We start from the raw sequence: 24,466 nt of genomic DNA on the forward strand, positions 1-24,466 counted from the left end.
TGGACCATATGTGGTGCTGAGAACCAAATCTAGGTTTGTTACGTGCCAGACAAGCACCTTACCCACTGCTCTCAAACTCAGGACCCCTCTCAGTAATTTTTTTAAAGTCTTTTTAAAGCAGTAAGGAAAGGTACGTACTTACTCATCTACTCTGGAAAATATTTTAAGTATTATCTTTAAATTTTAGTACAGTTTGGGAAATACAATTACAGTCTTAGGTAAAGGTAAAGGCCCTCCCGTTGATCATCGATTTGCTTGAGCGGGCCCAGTAACGTCTCCATTGGAGACTTTGTTGTTACTGTGTCTGGCATATCGAATACTCTCAGTAGCTTGCTGGGCTCTCCGAGAGGGGCGGAGGAATCAAACTCGGGTCGGCCATGTTGGCCGCTTGTAAGGCGAACGCCCTACCCGCTGTGCTATCGCTCCAGCTCCAGTTTATAATGTTGATGTGCAAAGTTACTGCACACCATCATATCCCAATTCCCATGATGAAATTTCTTTTAGAACTTGGTCAGACTCTAAGCTGGGAAGACCTTTGAGGGGAAAATATGACTACAAAAATGTGTAACAGGCAAGATGATAGCAGTGGTCTTTTGGGGTACTCCTATAGTGGTAAGAGATTCAAAAGCTTATGTCTCCCCAGCTGTCTGCTGGCTTCAGATTCCTTTCTAAGCTGTGCAGTTAAAATAGCATGTTAGGAGTGCTGGTTTGGAGTTTATCATGAAAGTAGTCATTGCACCGTTATTTTAGCAAATTTCTTCCTTCTTTACAATGTCCTGATTCATGAGAGTCTGAGGGAATACAGCCCTGGTCTACAACATCATACTATTATTGATTTCCACAAACACCAATAGACCTTTTCCAAAGCCTATTGGTAAAGTTTTCCAAATCACTTTATTCAAGTATTTCAAAATTTACAAAACAGAGGGCTATTGTCCACCGTCTTCTCAATGAATTTGATTTCTGGAGACTATTTAGAATAGCACATATCCTCCCTCTTTTCTTGAGTCTGTCCACTACAGATCAAAGACCCCGAGAACTGGAAGAGGGTGTTGACAGAAGCCCTATGCGTGTCCTGATTCATGATAAAGAAAGTCTGGGGACATGCAGCCCTGCTCTGTGACATCACACTATTTTTCACTTTCATACACATCAACCGATCTTTTTTTAATTCTGAAAACATTTTCTACTCTTAGGAAAGGCCATCATCTTGCCATCTCTTTCAGAACACAGAAGGAAATAGAAAAAAAGACTTCCCTTTTTTTTTTAACTGCATAAAGCCGTCCTGAGCTCTGTTCATAAGAGAATTCAATTCTGCTAAAAAATTCCCCATAGGCATGAATGATAAGAGGGGATTATTGCTTGTCTGTTTGCCTTCTTACCTTTTGTCCAGCTCTTATTGTCTTAGCTAGCTGGATCCATCTGATTGTGTGGCTGATACAGCAAGGCATCACTAAATTGAAGGAGTGCATTCCCAGGGAGACACAGTGAAACTGGGGAATCTGCCTCAGAGCATTTTAGCAAGCTGGGGTCAGAGTAAGATAGTTAAGATTAAGGCTATGGCATCTCTGGCTGGAAAAGGGTCATCATTTTTATCTTCTGTTGCACATGTGTACTGTGTTCATCATTAGGCATCAAGATCTCGAATAAGCAATCAGGGAAGTATTGAGAAAAAGCTATTGAGAAAAAGCTCTCAGAGTTTCTTACTAGTTTGTCTTACTTCCCCCTACAATAACATAATATTTCTTCAGGCTTGGACTAGAACTTGCTAGGATTTTGTCTTAAGAAGGTCAATTTTAATGGAGTTGAAAAAGGTAAATGAGACACGTTAACACCTTATTGTTTCTCACTTTCAGACTACAGAATTCATAGGCGATTTTTTAAGGGAAATGGACAACATTGACAGCTTTGTAAATGAATCATGAAATATCATTTAAATTGAAATCAAATCACTTTTACTTAAACCTGATATGAAACAAACCTATATATCTCCTCTAATCTCTCATTTTATCAATTTGAACAAACTATAGTTTGTTAATAGAGATGGTTTAAATTGGAATACAAACATTTGCATTGGGGAAGTTTCCCTACTATTTATTTTGAGATCTTTTATGAGTTATTACAGAATAGAAGTGGCAACCTTACTTAAATGCTTTGAACTGACATATTTAAGATAAAACAAGGTGCCAGGTATTAAGAGAATCTTGAAGTTGCTGGGGTTCAAGTGTAGACTCAGATGAACCCCATCTGTTTTGTCTATGTCAGAGCTCTAATTTCCTCACCTACAAAATGATACAGTTGGACAGGATTGTTTCTAAAATTGCTTCCTGGTCTGAAAGTATCTTTTCCCTGAGGGTATTTGCTTCAAGTGGAATTTGCACTAAATATTTACAATTTTTCTGTATTGATTTTGTGGCTACTTCAGTAAGTAGAAACATGCTTATCTTTGTCCCCATGCATGTGCTGAAACTAAAATGCAGAAAGCACTATGACCTTCATGCTTTAAGGAGACATTTCCTGAGCAACTTCTGAGCTGTGCTTGGAGTCTGCTCTTGCTGTCTCTCCTCTTTCATTTAAGGATGTGGCAATAGGGAATCTCAAAAGAAAATGCAGATTATATTTTCACATCCGCCTTTCATTAAAAATGTTCTTATTTTATAATTTTGTAATCTTCTTGTGATGGTACCATGATCAGAATTTCAGAACATTTGTGGAAAGTGCATTGTTCCATATAGCTCTTGTATAGTGAGTCATATTATCACTATCTACATCCAAGGTTGCTGAAGCAAAAGCAGAGAGTTATCAGGATCCCAGATAAAAGCTGCCTACTAACATTGGTATAGAACCACTTTCATTCCAGGGTCCTTAACCTTTGTTTCAACTCATATAATTCACTTTGACCTGTACTTTCTCATGGCCAGAGAGAAAACAACTTAATAAACAATGAGGATCTAGACTTAGAATTTTGATTCTTTGAAATTCTAAATTAGATATTAGTTTAGCATTTACATGCCTAAAGATATAAGGTAATAGGATGGTAATGACAGTTACAAGTTATTTCTATCATATATTGCAGATGTTACAACCTTTCTCATCTAGTCCTGCCCAAGAACTATAAAGTGGGTAGTAGTATGGCCATTCTATTGATGAAACCTATAAGGCTATGAAATATTTTAGAAATTTCTGAATGTAACATAATAAGGAAATATAGAATTGAGACTTGAAATTTGGTATGTTTTTTTGTTTTTGTTTTGGATTGGTTGGTTTAGGATTCTTTCTTATATCTCATCAAAATTATAAAAAGTTCTGTTTATATAAATACATTTCTAACTTGATTTTTTTCTTTTTGGAGGAAACATTGGGAAGCATTTGATGTGGAAATGCATAATGGCATTACATAAGTTTTAGGTATGTATCATTACAAATTTACTTGGATCAGAGAGATAGTACAGGAGTCTTGGTTCTTGCCTTGCAAATGACTGACCCTGATTTGATGCCTGGCACTGCATATGTCCCCTGAGAACTGCCAGTAATGACTCCTAAGCACTGAGACAGTAATAGGCTGTTATCATCACCAGGGATAAACTATACCCCCCCCCAAAAAAAGCAATTAATGACTTGTCCCAGTAGACAATGGTCAATGGAAACAAACTCTGACTTATTGCCAACAAATCAAAGAACCAATGCTGACAAGGAAAGTGCAGGCAGAAGGAACCTAAGGAAAATTCTGGAGGGATATGGCCATGCTGGTAGAGGGTGAAGCATAGTAGTATCTTAAAAAATAAAATAATATTAGTACTATTGTATACCATGACCTCAATGAAAAGGTTTTTTTTAAAGGAAACAACATTCTTTTCTAATTCTAGTATATCACCCTGTGTGTATTTCCTTCTTAGTCATTAGGTTGTTTATACTCTGCACTTTTCCTGAAATTAAAAAAAATAGTTACAGAAATAAGTTTCTGTGTATTATATTACATTTACTATTAAAACTCTAATGCTGACAGGCAGATAATTTTAAGGACTGGAACCTAAACTTTGCATGCTGGAGGCCCAGTTCAACATCTAACAGAGAAGTGTTTCTTAACACTGCAGAAGGCACCTGCTGACCACTGACAGGGAAGTAGACTCCAAGAACTGCTAAGTGTGCTCCCCAAAGCAAAAAAAATATCTGAAAGTAAAGCCAATCTCTTATTCTGCTATTCACTGTTTTCATCCAGTGAACTACTCTTTCATCTAATTTTTCCACCATCAACTCACCTTCATTCCATTTCCTTTCTTTTAATCTTTAATTGGTCTAATAGCCCATTAATTTTTTGCTTTTTAAATTCATGTATTTGCTTGACTTTTTTATATATCTTATTTGAGTGCACTATTCTCCATGCAATTTATTTCAGTATGTGCTATACCCTCTAGGTACATCCATTTTGTTGCAGTGGTAAATTTCAACTTGTTAAGAAAAAATTGCATTAAGATTCTGTGGTTTACTGTAGTATAAATTATGGTTTAGTGTGCACATAATTTCAATTTTTTTGTCTGAGAAATATATTGTGTATGCATTATACACTTTCTTTATGTACTCATCTCTCAGTAGTTGTTTCTTGGGTGTTATAAATAATTCTGCAATAAGCATATGGACACATGTCTCTTCAAATTAATGTTTCTGTACTTTGTGGTCAAGTATACATCACGATCACGATCATCCTGTTGTTTGTTGATTGCCTCGAGTAACGTCTCCTTTGTCCTAGCCCTGAGATTCTAAAAAGTGCCACATTCAAGGCTCTTTCAGGGTTAGGAGAATGAGACCCATCATTGTTACTGGTATTTGGCATATTGGGTACGCCACGGGGAGTTTTCCAGACTCTGCCATGTGGGCAGGTTACATTCGTAGCCTGCCAGGTTGTCCAAAGCAAGAATGAGATAATACGATGTTATGTGGCTGCAAATGCGGCTGTGCGTTTCCGGGAGCTGGGTTTTACAGTCTCTGGTATAAAAGTATAGATACATACATAATAATTCTGTCACTGTCCTCCCATTGTCCTTCGATTTGCTTGAGCGGGCCCAGTAACGTCTTCATTGTGAGACTCGTTGTTTCTGTGTTTAGCATATCAAACACTTCACGATAGCTTGCCAGGCTTTGCTGTGCGGGTGAGATACTCTCAGTAGCTTGCCGGGCTCTCCAAGACAGGCAGAGGAATCAAACCTGGCTCTGCCAAGCTAGCCGCACGCAAGGCAAACACCCTACTGTTGTGCTATAGCTCTAGGATTTCATTAAATACCCATTTTTTAATTTTTTTATGACTCTCAATACTTGACATACCAATTGCATTCATTCATCAGTGCCCAAGCTTCCGATCTCTCATCTTCTCTCAACATTTTAGATAATGCTGTTGTCACAGATGTGAGGTTATATCTTATTACAGACTTGATTTTTGTTTCCTTAATAAGAACGAAACTTTTCATGTGCTTTTTGATCATCTGCATGTCTTCTTTGGAGAAGTATCTATTCCAAACGAACTAAATTAGGCTGTTGAAGTACACACGGATCTCAGTAAACTCAGATTTGATTTTCCATATGATCCAGCAATTCTACTTTCTGGTATCTATCGCCAGTTCAGAAAACATTCATTCAAAGGAATGTATACACACCATTTTATTTGTTGCACCCAGATCAATTGCTGATATATAGAATAAACCTAGATGCCCAATGATAGATAAGTGGATCATGGAGATACAGTATACACACACACACACACACACACACACACACACACACAATAGAATACCACACAGCTATAAGGAATGATTAAACCACGTAGTCCTCTGCAACATTGATGGAACTAGACTATATCATGTTAAATGAAGTAAGTCAGAAGAAGAAAGATAAACACAGGATGATGTCACTTATATGTGGTATCTGGAATAACTAGATGAAGCAATAAAATGGTTCAAAGGAGGCATACCTAGAACACCCTTGGTCTTAGAGTATAGGAAGAAGAAGAAGAAAAGAGATATACTGTAGTGGAGGAGGAGAAGAGATAGATCGGGGTGAGACGATGGGGACCAAGGGGACCCAGGTCATTGATGGTTTTAAGGAATGATAGAGGTAAATATTCAAAACATAGAGTCACCAACGTTGAAATTATGAAATTCAAATTTTAACAAAAGAACTTACAAGGTACTTCTCAAGATGACAGGCTTAGGTGTGAGATTATAGGAGGGACCCTAGGAACATTATTGGACAGAGGTTGACACTGGAGGTGGTAATTGTGTTGGAACATTGCATGTCTAAAATTCAACTATAAATACATTTTTAAATCACAGCGCTTTAATAAAATTTAAAAAGTGGACTTGAGTTTTTATGATTTACATATTTTGGATAATAAATTTTAGTCTGAGGGAAAATGTGCAATTATATTCCCTATATAGTACAATTCTTTTTCATTTGATTATTTCTTTTGATGTGCTCTTTAGCTTGATATACCTATTATATTTGATATAGTCCTATTTGTTTGTTTTTTGTTGTTTCCCTTGAAAGATGTTGTTTTCATTTTTTTTCCTGCAATAATGAACAGATATCATTGTTTTGGAGTGTGATATTTCCTTGCTGCAATTTTATAAGAAAGTGTAAAGGTTCTGGAAATAATTTTAGACATGGCATAAGGTTTGTTTGCTATTTAAATTATAATGGAGCTCATACTTAATGATTCTTATGGTTCTTCACTACTGTAGAAATGTTGTCCTTCTCTGCCCTTTTCATCAAAGGAAAAATAGTTTGGGGGGGTTGTAGAATAAAGGAAGACCATTCTTAGGATTGTAGAAGGTTAGATAAGAAATTTAGGAAGAGAATTCCTGCTGGATGGAACCTTACATGCACGTAGATTGCTTAAGAATTTGCATTTTTTTAACTAATTTTTAAATAATGGAATTTTTAAATTTTTGAGTTTCAGATATTTTATAATCATGACTACCGGTATAGAAAGGTATGAAATTGAAAATAGAGACTATAAAGAACTCTACCAAGTGACCTAGGAACTATAGAAATTTCATGCAAATACTAGACAGAGGAAAATATGCAAGCTGAAAGTAGGTTGAAAATACTCAAGGTCGCACATATGTCATTTTACCAGATGTGCATAAGCTCACATCTTCAGCAATTCCTATGACAGGGTGCCCCAGGGGGAGGCTGGGAAAAAAAACTTAAAATCTACCCTAGGAAACATTATTGGTTTGTACCATCAGAAATATTGTGATTTAATGTTGCTTTCACTAACAAATACTTTAGTCATGAAAAAAGAGTCCTGAGGAATTCTTTCCCTCTAGAAACTCATGAGTTTTAATTTTTAATAAAGCCTCATATTTCTAAGAGCAAGAAATTCTGTGAAGGTTTTTTTTTTTGACACATAATATCTGGTGCTGGAACACGTTTTGGAATCCTGTAGCTTCTTGTCTTCACTAGTCACACTGCAGATATCACAATGACCTTCTATAATCTGCAGTCACTTAAAAGGGTCGTTACCTAGAAGCTTTTCTTGTGAAATTAATATATTTTATTTTCTTCCAAGCAGATTAGAGGAACATATCTGGGTTGTTTAGAATGAAATTATTGGCATTCACATTTAAGTGATTACCCAAAGGAAATACTTCTTGCTATTTCTCTTGGAGAAGACAGTAATGAATTGACATTAACACAGAAATGTAACGGAAAAATGCCACTTGAAATCCAAATTGCTGTTGGTACTTTGATACCAGCATATGCTCTTCTTTGTGCTAAGAATAGTACCAATCTTCAAAACACATAAATATAATTTTATTGACAAATGATCTCACAACACAGGTATAAAATTCAGAAGCCCACTAAATATGTTAAGAAACGGTTCTTGTCATATGTCTGATTTTATGCAGCTCAGAGAAACTTCTTTCTCTCTTGTTTTCATCCGTGGAAGCACAGTCTAATGCCCTGAAATAGATTTGAAACCTGCAAGCTCTTTTTTCCTGAAGTTTTTTGTTAATTTTTTTTCCAGGTGGAGTTTAGAGATAATTTTTTTCCTAAACGCATCTCAAGAGAGTCAAGTAAGTTTTAGCATCCTGAAGCTCTGAGCAACTCCAATTCGAGGAGTAGAAGAACATAAGGATAGGAGCCAGATACACAGATGGATAATATGGTGGAAGAAAGAAGAGAAACAATGAAAAGAAAATGTTCATTGAGTTTGAGTGGACCAACAACTGCTGGAAATTATTATTCTTCCACTATCCTTTTCTACATTTTCTGAGAAAGTATCTTTTAAAACTGATACTTCTGCTTATAATCAGGAAGTTAGAGTATCTGAAGATTCCAGGTACCAAAAAATATTTTCATGATCAGATCCTGACTCCATCTCATGCACTCTAAAAAAGTGGGACACATATACTGAACTGTTGTTGTAGAGATGACAACGAAAAAAAAAACAACCAGTAGTTGGTTTATATTTTGTAGTTGGCATATATTTGCATGTTGCAACTTTTGGCTTCTATCTCCCCAGCATTCCCTAGAGGTGAGAAGCTGTGATATGGATCTCATCCAAATTATTAGTGGTATTTTAATGTCTCAGGTTTATAAGCATATGGTATATATTTTTATCATTCCAAAGAGATAAAGATATGAAGCTGTCTCTATTTTCTCTAATTACTCAGAAATCTTTTACAAATGTTTTACCAATATTACCATTTTATTGACAACATTGAAGTAGTTCAGAAATTTGAGATGGACTGCATGCAGAACATTAATATTTGTGTCACAAAAGTTCTGAATCCTCCACTTTCATTACTGGAGCCAATCTCTAAAACTGTTTAAGGATGTGGACTTCCATTTCCACTTTTAACTGGACTTCATATTTAGAGCAGTTTTAAGATTTATAGAAAATATTAGTACAGAAAGTTCCAGTTTTATCTTGCTCACACAAATACTACTTCTACCACTATCAATATCTTCCTAACAGTGCTATATTTCATTATAATCAATAAGTCTATATTAGCACATTATCACCACCCATAGTGCACACATTAGGGTTCACTTGTATATTCTGTGACTTTTGGCAAAAGTATGGTCTCTTTTGCCCCCAAACATATACTTACCACATAAAGTACCAATTCAGATTATTTCCACTGCTCTAATGTTTTTGCCTATGTTATGATTCCACAATTTAATTCCTCCTTCCCTAGATTTACACAGTGTAAAACATTGCGCTATCTTTGTAGCATTCTTTTCTCTAGAATGTCAAATAGCTCAAATCGGGTACTTTGTAGCCTTTGACAGTAGACCTCTTTCACTTAGTAATAGGTATTTAAATTTTCTATACTTATTTCCATGGCTTGATCACTCTCTCTTTAATTTCAAATATTTCATTGTCTGGATGCACTGTGTGGTACACAGTTCATCTTTCCATTTATCTAATGGAGGACATTTTTATTTCTTCTAAGTTTTGGCAACTGCAAATAAAATTGCTAGAAATATCTGTGTGCATATACTTGTTTGAACGTAAGTTTTCAGCTCAAGTATAAATACCAATGAACATGATTGCTGGATCATAAAAGTTCAACCTTTTATTCTTTCATAATTTACTGTAAGTCTCATTTACAAATATATCTACCTTAGAATCCTAATGGCACTTTCAGTCAATCTCAACATTCAAGGAGGATGCTGCATTTAATAAGGGTTAGATAATTTGAACAGTACGAATGGCGCATTTTCAGATACTTTCAGTGCAATGAACAGAATGTGCCGTACAGTATTTTATTGAGGAAATACAATGTTCAAATTCTCATGTCTAATTTTCAAAATGTTATATTCTTCAACCCTTTCCTTGCACCTATTCTTTGTCAACCTATACCCTTGTACTTAAACTATACCTACTAAAACCCATTTTTTAGTAACGAGTTTGCTTGATTTAGGCTTGGTATCACATGCATTGATGCTCAGGACTTACTCATGACTTGGTGATCAGGGATAACTCACTTCTGGTCATACACAGGGGACCATATGTCATGCTATGAATAGAACTTAGGTTGGCCATGTGTAAAGCAAGTGCCTTAACCCCTGAACTATCTATATTGTACCATACCCTGTATTAAATAAAAAATGATCTGACTACATAAGCTGAAATAGTAGGATAGGTACATATAGTGATGTTCAAAGTAAAGAATGAGGGTAAATGAGCTTATTTGGAGAATGAAGGATGCTTGATCAACAAAATTTACATATAAGATAGGAAATGTGATCCGAAATTCAAAATAATTGCTAACTCCTGGTACATCTTGCAATCTAGCTTGTAATTGGAGGCCTACCCAGGGCAATAAAGAGCATCTTTAAAAATTCGGATTGAAGTTAATTAAAAAAAGTGAGTAAAGGACTCTAAAACTTATAAGAAAGATGAAACTGATCAACTTTTCCCCATATTCAATATTGTATTCCTATACTAAAATGTTCTTAATTTGGCAACAGAATTTATTTGAATCCACCAAGTCCAGTATAAGATGTTAGAAGTTAGAAAGGGATTTGAAAGAAATGTTTTTACTTCACAAATGGGAATATTCAGACACAATTGCTTGAAATTTCTGGCAGTAACCTAAGATGCAATAGAAAAGATTCCTAAAGAATCACAGGTGCCCATGACAGCTCAGGTGGGCGGTATGTAATTTTACTCCTTGAAAAGGGTACAAACAGGAAGAAGGCATGGCTCCAACTTGCAAAGCTCACGAAGCTAAATGAAGCCCTGCTTATTCAAAGGAAGGGGTTAATTTTCTATTCACTAAATTCTGCATGCCTGATTCATTATGATTTATTTTCATTTGATCAGCTTGTCACAGGTTGTATCATTGTATAGTCCAGAATCTTTTCTAATATATATATATATATATATATAATCTTTTTCTAGTATATACATATATATATATGGGCTGGAGCGATAGCACAGCGGGTAGGGCGTTCGCCTTACAAGCGGCCAACATGGCCGACCCGAGTTCGATTCCTCCACCCCTCTCGGAGAGCCCGGCAAGCTTCCGAGAGTATTCGATATGTCAAACACAGTAACAACAAAGTCTCCAATGGAGACGTTACTGGGCCCGCTCGAGCAAATCGACGATCAACAGGAGGGCCTTTACCTTTTACCTATACATATATATACCCTGCTACTTAAGCTAAGCCTAAAACCCATTTTTTATTAACTCATCTGTTTGATTTTGGCTTGGGGTTCACATCCAGTGATGCTCAGAGCTTACTCATGATTTGGGGACCAGGGATCACTCACTTTTGATCATGTACAGGGGCCCATATGTCATGCCCAGAATAGAACCTAGGTTAGGCTATGCATAAAGCAAGTGCCTTAACCCCAGAACTATCTATATTGTCCCACACTTGTATTAAATAAAAATGATCTGGCTATATATGCTGAACTAGTAGGACATGCTATACTATACTGTATATGCTGAACAGTAGGACAGGTGCTGCTCAAAGTGAAGCATGAGGGTAGATGAACTTGTCTGGAGGAAGAAGGATTATTGATCAATAAAATTTACTTTTAAGATCGGAAATCTGATTTATAATTCAGAATAATTGCTAACTCCTGGTACATCTTCATGAACATGATTGCTGGATCATGAAAGTTCAAACTTTTATTCTTTCATAATTCACTCTAAGTCCCATTTTCAAATATAGCTACATTAGAATCCTAATGGCATTTTCAGCCAATCTCAACACTCAAGGAAGATGTTGTACCCAATAATGGTTGGATAATTTGAGCAGTACGAATGGCACACTTTCAGACACTTGGTCATGTATATATAACCAATCAGAATTTGTTTATTCCTTATTATAAGGAACAAGGAGCTGGAGCGATAGCACAGCAGTAGGGCGTTTGCCTTGCACGTGGCCGACTCGGCTGACCCGGGTTTGATTCTACCGCCCCTCTCGGAGAGCCCAGCAGGCTACCTAGAGTATCTCACCCACCCAGTAAAGCCTGGCAAGCTCCCCATGACGTACTCAATATGCCAAACACAGTAACAACAAGTGTCACAATGGACATGTTTTGGGCCCTCTCAAGCAAATTGATGAACAATTGGAGGACAGTGCTACAGTGACAGTGCTACATAAGGAACAATGACCTGTACCTTTTCAGTATCACAGTCATTTCGGGCAAAGAGGGTGCTTTTGGATGTCAAGGAAAATTTCTCATAAGATACTATCTATCCTCACTTTAAAGCAACTGTATGCTTTCATTGCAACTGTTTTGGTGCTGGTGAATGCTTAACATTTTTCCTCGGGTCAGAGGGGGTATGCTGATTTGTAACATTTGTCAATTTTTTGTTGCAAATACCTCTATCATCATCTATTTCTTTTTATTAGTATGATGCCATTAAGCCTGTTTGAAAAAAAAGATGAGCAAAATAATACACTCCTGCCATTTTTTCCTCCAAGCAGTAGAAAGGACTGCAGAATGACCTCCAAAAGTGATGAACAGTGACAGAAGTAGATGATAGTTTTGTGTCAGGGCCAGGCTGAGAGGATCCCCAGGTATTTCCGAGTATATAAAGCCACACTAAAAATATAGGAAGCTGTAGCAATTCAGAGCATGACTAAATATTCTCTCATTTGAAAAGGAATGGGTTGAAGGGATGAGCAAACATGCCTGGGAAAATCAAGATAAAACACTGAGCAATTTCTCAACAAGTCACATCTGGAGCTTGGCAGAAGTACTAGGGTCCTTAATTCTCTCACTCTAGCGTGTAGGGCTAAACTGGGGGAATGAGCCAAAACGCAAAAGAGTTGAACGCATTCCAAGAAGGGTGGAATGGGGTCTAATATTGGACATCTGGTGGGATCTCAACAACAAGAGTGAACTTGACCTCCACAACATTTCAGTCAGCCTCAGATATGCTTCCCCTTTCTCTACTTACTGCCCTTTGTGCCTTCTCATTCAGAAAAGAAGAAAAATAGTTCCAGACAAGAGAATAGTGATTACAAAGGGAAATAGTACACACTCTTTCAAGGAAAATAAACAAATCCAAACAAAGATAGAAGAAGTCAAGTAATGGCTTGAAAACTCTAGAGATGCACTAAATTAAAAATCTTAAAAATATGAAACACACAATTCTATGAGAAAGAATATATAGTCCAAGGACTCTCAGCAGAATCTTTGGTGGTGTTTGGCATCATTGAACCAATAAGGATATGGGATTAGTCACACAGGAAAGCATAATGATAATAAAAGATAAAAAATGAAAGCTTAGGGGGAGATTACAAAGAAAGATGTGTACTGGAATGATAAAAAAGACTTATTAAATAAGCAAACTGGAAACAGCAAAAATCAAAAAGATTATTATGGAGATAAGGTTCATAGTCGTAGTGGATGAAAGAGACAAGTTCAAGATAATTAAAATGACATTAGAGTAGTGTAGAGACTATAGCCCTACTACCAAAATAGAGTACTGATACTGCTGAAGAAGGCACTAAAAAAAAAAACAGAAAATAATAAATGATATAATACAGGAAAATTTACCTAAAAATAAGTAGTTTAATGTCTTCATTAGTGGAGTACTTCATATAACAAGAACATTCGGCACCAAGGAAGTAGTGTAAGGATACAGATAGAGTATCCCCTGAACATTTCTGGGAATGGCACAAAAGTTAAATATATATATTTATATATACATATATATTTATATATAAATATATATGTGGGCTGGAGCGATAGCACAGCGGTAGGGCGTTCGCCTTACAAAGCAGCCAAGATGGCCGACCCGAGTTCGATTCCTCCGCCCCTCTCTGAGAGCCTGGCAAGCTACCGAGAGTATCTCGCCCGCACGGCAGAGCCTGGCAAGCTCCCCGTGACGTATTCGATATGCCAGACACAGTAACAGGGTAAGGAATTAAAACTAATTAAATCCAAGTCAAAGATAAGGCAACAGGGTAATTATTATTACTCTTGATATACTATAAACCATTCAAATCAAATGTTAGGGAAACAATAAACCCAGAAGACTTTTAATTTATCAGACAACATATTTAACTTACAATTCAGGCACAAAGGTTACTAATTACATCATGTCTTATAGGAATTTAATTGTCACTAAAATTAAAATACACAAATTAAAAATCCACACTGACTATAATTTATTGGTGATTTTAATACTTTTTCTTCAATTACAGGATGCAAGTACTAATACTTCGTATAATGAAAAAAATCTCTTCTTACAATTTATTTAACAGCTGACTTTTTCTGTCACTAAATTAGCAGCAAATTAAAATGACAAGATGCTACTTTTAAATAACATTCATTTATAAATTATATTTTGAGATGAGTTTTTTTATTTGACTCCCTCTCCTAACGTTTTCTACCAGTTATCTGTAATCATTTCAATAAATGTAGCCAAGACTGTTTAAAGATGGACTCTGAAGGCTAATGATTTTTACTTTAAGGAATTTGTTGCTTCTCTTTTCCTTCTGTCTGTGGCTTGATTGAAAATCTTTGGAAATCATTCCTGTAAAGTTTCTAAGAAAGCATTTGGAAGATTGAGCTATTAAAATACCAGTCTCCGATAGGTGATAAAAAAGGACAAGCTTTTGTCTGACTGGGAGGCATTTCAAAGAAACTGGGATCAGAACTGCCTTGTTTGTTAACTTCAGAAGCAAATGTATTCTCCTTTTCACCCATATTCTTTAAAAAAATTTTTTATTGAGATACAGTTACAAAGCTTTCATGTTTGAGTTTCAGTCATAACAATGATTGAAAAGCCAACCCTTTTGATAAAGTGCACATCTTCCACCACCAATGTTCCCAGTATCCCCCCAATCCTACCCTTTCCCTTTCTGCTATGGCAGACAATCTCTCCCATACTCTCTTTTGTATTGCTTGTTATGAATAGCATAAGATGTCGCTCCTGGAATTCTAAAATTTTAGATAATTGGGGTCTGGAGAAATCTCTGCAGGAAGCTTCTTGTCTCAGAGATTCTTTTGTGTGTCTCTGGATCATGGCCGTTAAAGAGTGGAAGTTAGCCAGAGGCAGTTTGTGGGCATGATGTCCAGGGTCTCATGGGGATGGGAAGGGAGACGGATCAGAAGGACCAGCTAGCTCGTCCCCTATCCCTTAAAGCCTGGAGTTTGTCCTCACTGAACCCGTGTATCTGCACTTCACACTGGGTTCTGGAAGTTGGCAGCTGCCGGGGTTCTTGAGGGGCAAATGGTGCAGGGAAGAAGCCTGCTTCTGTCTGATGCATCACTGATATTCTTAACGTTTCATATCTGTTGGACATTCATTTACTTCTTTAACTCACTAGCTTGTTAGTTTGCTGGCTTGTTGACTGTAGGGAGAGATGGCCTACGAACAGATGAAAGAAGAAAGCAAATAAATGAAGACTGATGAAGAGAGATTGAGTAAATAGAGATTCGTTTAGTCAAGGAAAATGAGGCCCTTCAATGGTAACATATTAATGCAGAATTTCAGGAACAACACAACCAAGTCTGGTGAAGTCAGAAATCTGCTAGCAGTTACTCTCAGGCTATTGCCACAGAGCACCAGACTGCTGGCATCCTAACAGGCACTCACCACACTCACTAAAGGGAGTGAACAGAGAACGCTGAGGACTTGCTCTTGCACAGTTTTCCAATTTGCCTAAAATTGAAAAAAAAAAACAAACAAACTATGCAGTCTATAGGTCAAAGCTAATCACATGGTTCGGGAAGCCCGACAATAGAAACTAGAGACATTGTCTGAGAAAGATGATGATAAAACAGAATTTGGGGCAAACTTAAAGCAACTTCTCCCACATACCAAAAAGGGGAGAGAATTGACTGGCTCAATACATAGTCTGATAAATGGAAGGAACAGAGAACCTAAAATAATTATTGATGCATAAACAAAGGAGAAATACAAATTAAAAAGCCGAGAAAAAATTCCTAGCAAGAAAACTTGTTCCCTAAAGGAAGAGCAATGTCTTTCATGTTTATTGTACCACAACTCATTATAAAAAAGTCAGGAAAATGATGCAGATATCTAAATAAATAAGGTATAGCCATATTACCAGGTATCACTCAGCAATTCAAAGGAAATAATCAACTGTGTAACTGGCTGAAAAACTGAAGTTTCTTTAATTCTAGTAACTGTATTTTAGCTTCTGTCATAAAGCTGCCAATTATTTGGAGCATTAGGAGTATCCAAAAGACAATGACCTAAGAAGCACTTGAGTTGAGTGAGTTCTTCAGGTTGAGAGCACTTTTATATAGACAACATCATAGGTAAATCTGATTTTGATTTGAAGCATGAAAACTAGGTTTTAAGTGTGTGCTAGGATTTCTTAGCTAAGATATCAAAAGGGTAAGTAAAACAAAACAAAAGTGTAAATGTCACATCAACAAAAAAGTAGATGCCAGACTGACTAAAAATTTAAAATAATTTTTGCATCAAAAAACATTATCAAGACAGTGAAAAGTAATAGAACATGAGGAAATATTATGAAATAAAATATCCCATATGGATCTAGTATTTAAAGCAAAAATTTCATGAAGAGTAAAAAAAGATTAAAATATATATTTTGAAAATTAAAGAATAAACATTTTTTCCAAAGAAAATATTCAAAGAACAATTCGTACATGAAAAGGTGTTCAGCTTTAGGGAAATATTAGGCAACTACATACAAAAATTGTAATGTTATATGCCACTTTATGGCTATAACGATGGCTTTACTCTAAAAACTGACCAGTAGTAAGATCCTAGAATAATTTGAGTCCTTATATACTTCTGGTGAGGTTTAACATGGTACACTCATATTGGAAAGCAGTTTGGCAGTTTCTGAAGTTAATGTTACATGTTTAAAACCAATTCCAGTCTTAAACATTTGTTCATACAAATATAGATAGATAGATAGATAGATAGATAGATAGATAGATAGATAGGGAGGGCTATAGCATCATTATTGATAATAACCAAAAATATGGGACAATCTAAGTATCAATTGATGATGAATACCTATAATCATTTGGTATACTCATACAAGGAACTATTCAGCCATAAAGAGAAAATACTGATGTGAATGATTTTGAAAACACAGTGCTTCCTGAGAAAAGGAAGGTGCAAATGATTACAGAAATTCTATTCATATAAAATGCCAAATTGAGAAAATCTATAGATACCTAAAGTTTTTCAGCAACTTGAAGAAGGGAGGGTAGAAAATAACTCCTAAAGAGTAAATCATTTCTTTCTGAGATGTTGAAAAATATCCTAAAATTAACATCGTTGGTAGTTGCACTTCCTTCTAAATATGTTAAAATCTACGGAGTCCAGGAGTAAATTTCATGGTAGATGAATCATATCTCACTGACAAAGATAGGTGAGGAAAGTTCACCAGGGCAAATGTCAGGAAAGAAAATATATAGCATCAAATAGACTATAATCCTACATAATTAAAAATGTATGCTTATCCAGGTGCACAGTTAGATATAAAAATATATATAGAAAGAACTTGAGTGATATAAAACTGCACTGAGAAGATTTAAAAGTCAGAACTCTATTTTTGTATGTCCATTATAGTTTTAGAGTTGGGTATGAGTAATATATTATGTGATGTATAAAAGAAAATTGAATGAAATTAGGATGTATAAGATGTTATACTGTTTTACTAAATCTTCAATACCCAGCTCAATCCCCCCGTTTTATGGTCTTGTACAACTACCATAAAATCTTTCATATATCTTTTAATGATTTGTCTTATCTTCACTCTTACAACCCACACTTTACATATGACATGATTCACTGTCTCATCATATATATTTAAATTAACCAGTTATACATGAATAGATTTGTTAAATTATACAACACAACACAAAAATCATTACAACATATGGGGAAAGACTTTTGGAGCTATCATTGTGAAATTAAGGATAATAAAGTCAAACCGAGGAGTAAGGGAGACAGTTAATCATAACTCTAAATCCATTAAATAATAGTGATGGCAAAAGACAAATTGGGATTATTTATTTTGATTTAACAGGAAGATAAAAAATCTAGCAATTGCATATTGGTAAATTTTAAGCAAGCAGTGCTTGATAAGCAAGTGAATGAATACTGTAGGTCCAGAATTCCCATAGATAGCATATGCCACTCAAAGCTACAAAACAGAAGATGTAAGTGGATAATAATAGTCTTAAAGGCAGAATTCTTGTACACAATATTGTCTTTATCTTTGCATTTATGTTGTGTCATGCATACCTAATTTGATATTTAGATTGCAGACCAAGAGAAATGCTAATGTTTATTGTAAGCATTTAGCAGATTGAGAATCTGATTAATTATGTTCATTTAATTGATAAACTGTTTTAGTAGCCGTTAAAAATGAAAATTATTTTTTAAGGAATACAGAGCCTCTGTGGACTAATCCTAAAGAATTGAGTCAAATATTGAATTTTTTTGAATAGTCACAATCTCCTAGTCCACGGGCATTCTGATGAATTTGACATAAGAAATGAAGATCAAAAGAAAGTTTCCCTCACTTTCCCAAACTGCCCCAGACTCTCAAAATCTGTCTGGAACTCATGACACCAGGAGTTTATGAAATAGGTAATTAATTACACTTACTGTGAAAAAACAAGAGTTTTTGATACCGTATGACGAGAGTAAGATTCAGAAAGACATGACACTTAGGTCAAATCCCAGTTAAGATTAAAGACAGACCACTTTACCTTTGTGATTGATAAGCAAAGATATTTCAAATGTACTTTTTAAAAAAAGTGATGTAAAATAAGAAAGGAGATGCAAAGCAAAAGGGAAAAAAATTAGACTACCTCGGAGATAGCAAAGCTTACTGGACTGAAAATTCAACTCTGTTAAGTAAAGAACAAAGAGTGCATCCACATAAATCAGAAAAGAAATATCACTGCAAATGAATAGATGGACACAGACAAAATCTCTAGTGACCAAAGCAATGAATCTCTCACTGTGCTGTATTTCAAGCAAACCACGAGAGAGTGCAGGGAACACAGGGTGGCAACACTCACAGCTGAAATAACTCCTGAAAAGATAAATTCTCCTGTTTTACCATGTCATATTTTCGCATGACATTCCTCTTGAAAGTGAGCAATTCTTTCAAAGAAGGAAAATGCAAACAGTGATGTAGACTCATTGTCACCAGAGTCTTTCTGAGGTTTTAGTGAATATACCCACGGATTGTATTTTTTTGTTTTGTTTTGTTTTGCCCTTTCCCAACTGCGGTGTACCTTCTCAAGGCCTCCTCATACCCACACATTTTATCCATCAGCACAGATCTGCAAAGACATTTCTCAGTGAGTGGATGGTTGATTTATGTTAGGATGAGGTAATGTGTTCATCTTTTATCACCGAAGATTTTCCAAGATAGAGATACAGATTATTAGTATTCTGATTAGCATCAATAGAAGCAGCAGCAACAAACACTCCCTGTCCGTTCTCACCCTCATCCCATTACTTGCCATGTTTCTACTGCTTGAATTATTAAATTCTTTGTAAAATAGCCAGAAATAAGACATTATAGCTTTCTTTTGCTTCTCTTCCTTCTCCTTCTTCTCCTTCTCCTCCTCCTCCTCGTCCTCCACCACCTCCCCTTCCTCCTCCTCCATCCTTCTTCTCATTTTCCCTTGGAGCTAAAGCCAGCAGGGAACCATTATTAAAATTCAGCATTAGACCCATTTCTTTTTCATCTCCCTTCTCCAACTCCCATAGTCTTCTTTCCCTTTTGTTAACTCTGCATGGAGTAGAGGAATGACTCATGGTAATCTCACTGCCATGTCCACGTAAAATTAAGGAAACACTCTAAACAGTGCTGGTCTTTCAAATAAAGAGAATAAATCTTTACAATCTCTGGAAACTTCCTGCAGATAGTTTTATATTCAGGAACTTGTTTTATTCTGTAATTTAGGAAACAAGGTGTCTTTTTCCCTTCATGAATGGGTGCAAATGCTACTGACATTTATACCACTTCTCAAAGACAAAGACTGAGACAATATCTAGACTCGCACAATGTTATTTCGTAGGAGAAACCACATCAGTTTATTTTTGTGTTGCTGAAGGTAGCTATCACGTTCTCCCTCTCCATCCCGATGAGACCTAACTATGCCAAAGACATACTTCATATTCATCTATAGGAACATCTGGCCCATGCCTAACATTTAATTTCCACACCATTAGAGTCACACAATACATGTACATCAGTAGATAATGCAATGCATTATCACGCAAGGCAGAGAGTAGCAATCTATTAGCCTAATTTAAAATAGCCTTTAGCAAGTAATAATGCATCTTAATTCAGACTTCTGAATGTAATGACATGTTTTCCAGTGAAATTCAAAAAGCATATATTCAAACGTGGTTTAGAGAAACTTTCCTGCATATATTATCTGCTGCATTATTCAAGACTGAATATCGATTGTTTTATGTTCTAAATCAATTTCACCCAAATAACATGAAAAGAGAAACAGTCTTAAGAGATAAGGGAAATAAAGAATTCCTTGATATAGAAGTAGACCCTCACCATCACGTTTTTATCACATGGAAATAGAACTAAAATATGTAGGTTTATCTGATTTCCTTTGGAAATACTTAAAATAACAAAAAAAATAGTTACTTTTGATAGGAGCATGAATTTTATTTCTATTTTCTTTTTAGACACATTTTCGTGTATTTGAAGTTTATAGGCAATGAATGTTTTCATTTGCATTTGGAAGAAAATATTACAACTTTTGTAAAGATTTAAGTGATAGAATCTTTCAAAGCTGTTTTCTAAGTAGCTTAAACTACCAACCCAAAGAAATGATAGCAATCAGATAGTGAAATATTTTCTCACTTATTTGTTTTAATTTTAGGCACCACCGTTTATAATAGTATCATTCCAGCACCGCACATTCTCATTTCTTTTTAATAAAAATCAACACCTAGTATCTTGGCACATTTTACTGATAAGGAATATGTGCAGTACTTACTGATACTGAAAGGAATTATCACCTTAAAGCTATAAATAGAAATATTATAAACTTATAGCATGCAGCTGAAAATAGGGATTCTAAATTCTATAAAACTAAGCAAAGACAAGTTATAAGACACACATTTCATATAGAATTCCAACTCTAAAAAAATGGGTAACATGTGTTACCTTGAAGTCCACATGTAGTACTCAACATGCTTTTTCATTTTCTTTCACCTATGACATGTAATATACACATGCCTAATCCCTGTGAATAATGCATATACTTTATTTTATGGTCCCACATATTACTGAAGGAAGTAAAAAGTATACATGCATTGCTTGTTTCTAAGATACTAAATGCCAAATTCCATAAGAAAACTGGAAAGAAGTGTTCTGGGAGGTAAAAAAACAGGGATCAAGTAAACAAAACAAAAGAAAATGAGCTTTCTTTATGCCTAGAATTTAGGCAACAGGTTATTGTATATGGGTAAATTCAATGACACAGCCTGGTAAGCAGAATTCTGTCCCTTCCAAGACATTACTGAGATAATGCATAGTGGTATACCAGGATTACTTTAGACAACACTACTCTAAGCCCCCATTCCTACAAACAAGTTTTCTGATAATACTAAAATCCTTACTCTGATTCACCAGTTAGAACAAAAATATTTTTTTTCCTGCTCATCTTTTGAGATTCTCTCTTTGAAACCTAAAATGGGATTAAAATTATATTCCATTATTGCACTGTGAGGTGTGACCAGTTGGGTTTGGTTCCATTACCAACCATCCTTGCTATGGTTGGTTGCTACCAACCATAGCAAGGGAGCAAATCAGGAATTATCCAGGAAAATGATCTTTTGTTACTGTCCCAGATTCCTTGATTTATTTAAAATATATTATATGTGTAATATTTTATTGCAACATAATATATGAATTAGTTTCCTGAAGTAATTCCAAAGATTTTAGGTATATTTTGTAAACTTCCAAAGCCTATTGCTGACCTTGGAAATCTTCAAATTAGTTGGGGCATTCATTATTTTTACCCAGAAGTAACAGGATCTTTTGCCCACATCTAGGAAATTTGTCAGGAACTTTAAATACTTAACCCACATGTGCTTTAACCTAAAACAAAACCACTATTTCAGGAACTGATATACAAATAAAGTGCCCTAGATTTTCAAACTTTCTAAAACTATGTAATATTCCTGAGTTTCATTTCTATTACATCATTTTATATATATATATATATTATAGTAAAATGGATTAAAAATCTGGCTAAAAAGTTTAAAGCAAAAATTCACTTTCCCAATTCTCCATTCCCTAACTACAATCTCATTTCCTAGAGATAATTACATTTAAATATTTCTAATTTTAGTTCTTCTAGTGATTATCACTATAATTATAAGTACTAGATTTCCAGTGGTATATATAGTCTATGCTAGAAAAAAATGGAATTTAGTTCACATACTAGAGTTTTCTATGTTCATTCCAATTTATATTGTATTATTTTAAATTATTCAAGGGTCAAATGATTATCTTGATCATTTAAATCACACTGTTTCTTTAATTTCAAAATAATCTTCAACATATGAGAATTTTTATTGTTTAATAAATATTTACTAAATCCCTATACTGACCAAATGCCAAAAGAGATTCTGGCAGTAATATGGTGATTAAATAGAGAAATAAGCCTTATAATAAAGAAAATTACTTCGTAATGAAAAAGGCACATGTCAAACAACAGCACAAAAGCTTCACAATAATTTGTGAAATTCAAGTATTTATAGAGTAATGAAATTTGACTAATTTCCAGGGATAGTTTCTCAGAAGAGTTTATCTTTACTTAGGGATCTGAAGAATACATAAATCTTAACTATGTGGGGAAAGGATAAGAATAAGATTTTCAGTGCTACTCAATTCTTGTTAAAGTAGTTATTTCCAACTATTATTTTTATACTTGTCCCTTCTCTATCCTGAGTGCTGAAAGTAGGTAAAGGGACATGCTTGGTAACCTTTCAGTATCTCTCTTGAAAATCATAATGCCCAAAAGGAGAGGAAAGGAGAGGAGAGAGAGAGAGAGAGAGAGAGAGAGAGAGAGAGAGAGAGAGAGAGAGAGAGAGAGAGAGAGAGAAGAAAAGTGCCATAGAGGTGATGGTGGGGGAACGGGGAATATTGATGATGGGAAATGTACACTTTTGAAGGGACGGATGAAGAAACATTATATGACTGAAAAGTCTCCTGCTTCCACTCCCAGCTGTCCTCACCGGAGACCCTTGGAGGGGAGTGGGTTGAGTTTCCCTCCCCACCCCAAGCAGAGGCTCAGCAGCTGAAGACATCTGGTTCCAGGCACACCCATGCTTAAGACCACTCTCCACACGTTCAGATGAGCCTCACACATGAAGGAACTGGCAGAGGAACAAAGGCATGCAGGTCCCAGAGCGTAGATCTCCAAGCCTGCTCGGATTGGTACTGGAGTCTCCTCCACCCAGATCCCCCATGTTCCAGTATATAGGCGTTACACCCACCAACTGCCCCCAGCGCCATGTAATCCCATCAATGGCCAAGACCTAGAGACTATAAAACTCTACTCCCGGAAGCGCACAGCCACATTTGTCGCCAGACATCTTATCATCTAGTTCTTACTCTGGAGGACCTGGCAGGCTACCAAAAGTATCCTGCTCACATGGCAGAGTCTGGCAAACTCCCCGTGGCATATTCAGTATGCCCCAAAAAAGTTACAGTGATGGGTCTCATTCTCTTGACCCTGATAGAACCTCGAATGTGGCACTTTTTAAAATCTCAGGACTAGGAAGAAGGAGACATTACTGGGGCTCGCTTGAGGCAATCGATGAACAACAGGAAGACAGTGATACAGTGATGACAGAAACTTAATCACAAACTACTCTATAACTGTGTATCTCATTCCAAATCAACAAAAAATAAATTTAAATTAAAGATTTTTAGTGATAACTTTAATGTAGACTAGTTACATGCTGATTTTCAGTGATACGTATTTTATAAAGATGCATCAAACATTGTATTTACTGGTTTTGGAATATTGAATGCGCCACGGATAGCTTGCCAGGCTCTGCTGTGTGAGCATGATAGTCTCGGAAGCTTGCCAGACTTTCCGAGAGGGATAGAGGCTTTTAGGGCAGCCTCTAAATGCCTTTGCAGGTGTCCCCATGGTTCAAATCTACAATGGGTCTCATTCCTCTGACCCTGAAAGAGTCACCAATATGGCAGCATTAAGAAGGATGAGGAAGGAGAGTCTGATAAAACCTCAAGGACGAACTGGGCTGCCAAAATGAAGGACAAAAATGACTGTCTGTACTTTCAATGCATGTATGCTGGCATCAATTGCATCCATCGAGTACCTGATGGTGAAAGCACGAAAGATCAAGTACGACATCATTGGTCTGAGCAAGACGAGAAGGAATCGATCACATCATGCTGTTTTTGACACTGGGGAAGAACTGTTCCTCAGAACATGTGACAAAAGAGG

This window comes from Sorex fumeus, unplaced genomic scaffold, assembly GCF_029834395.1.
Source record: "Sorex fumeus unplaced genomic scaffold, SorFum_2.1 ptg000094l, whole genome shotgun sequence".
Lineage (NCBI taxonomy): Eukaryota > Metazoa > Chordata > Mammalia > Eulipotyphla > Soricidae > Sorex > Sorex fumeus.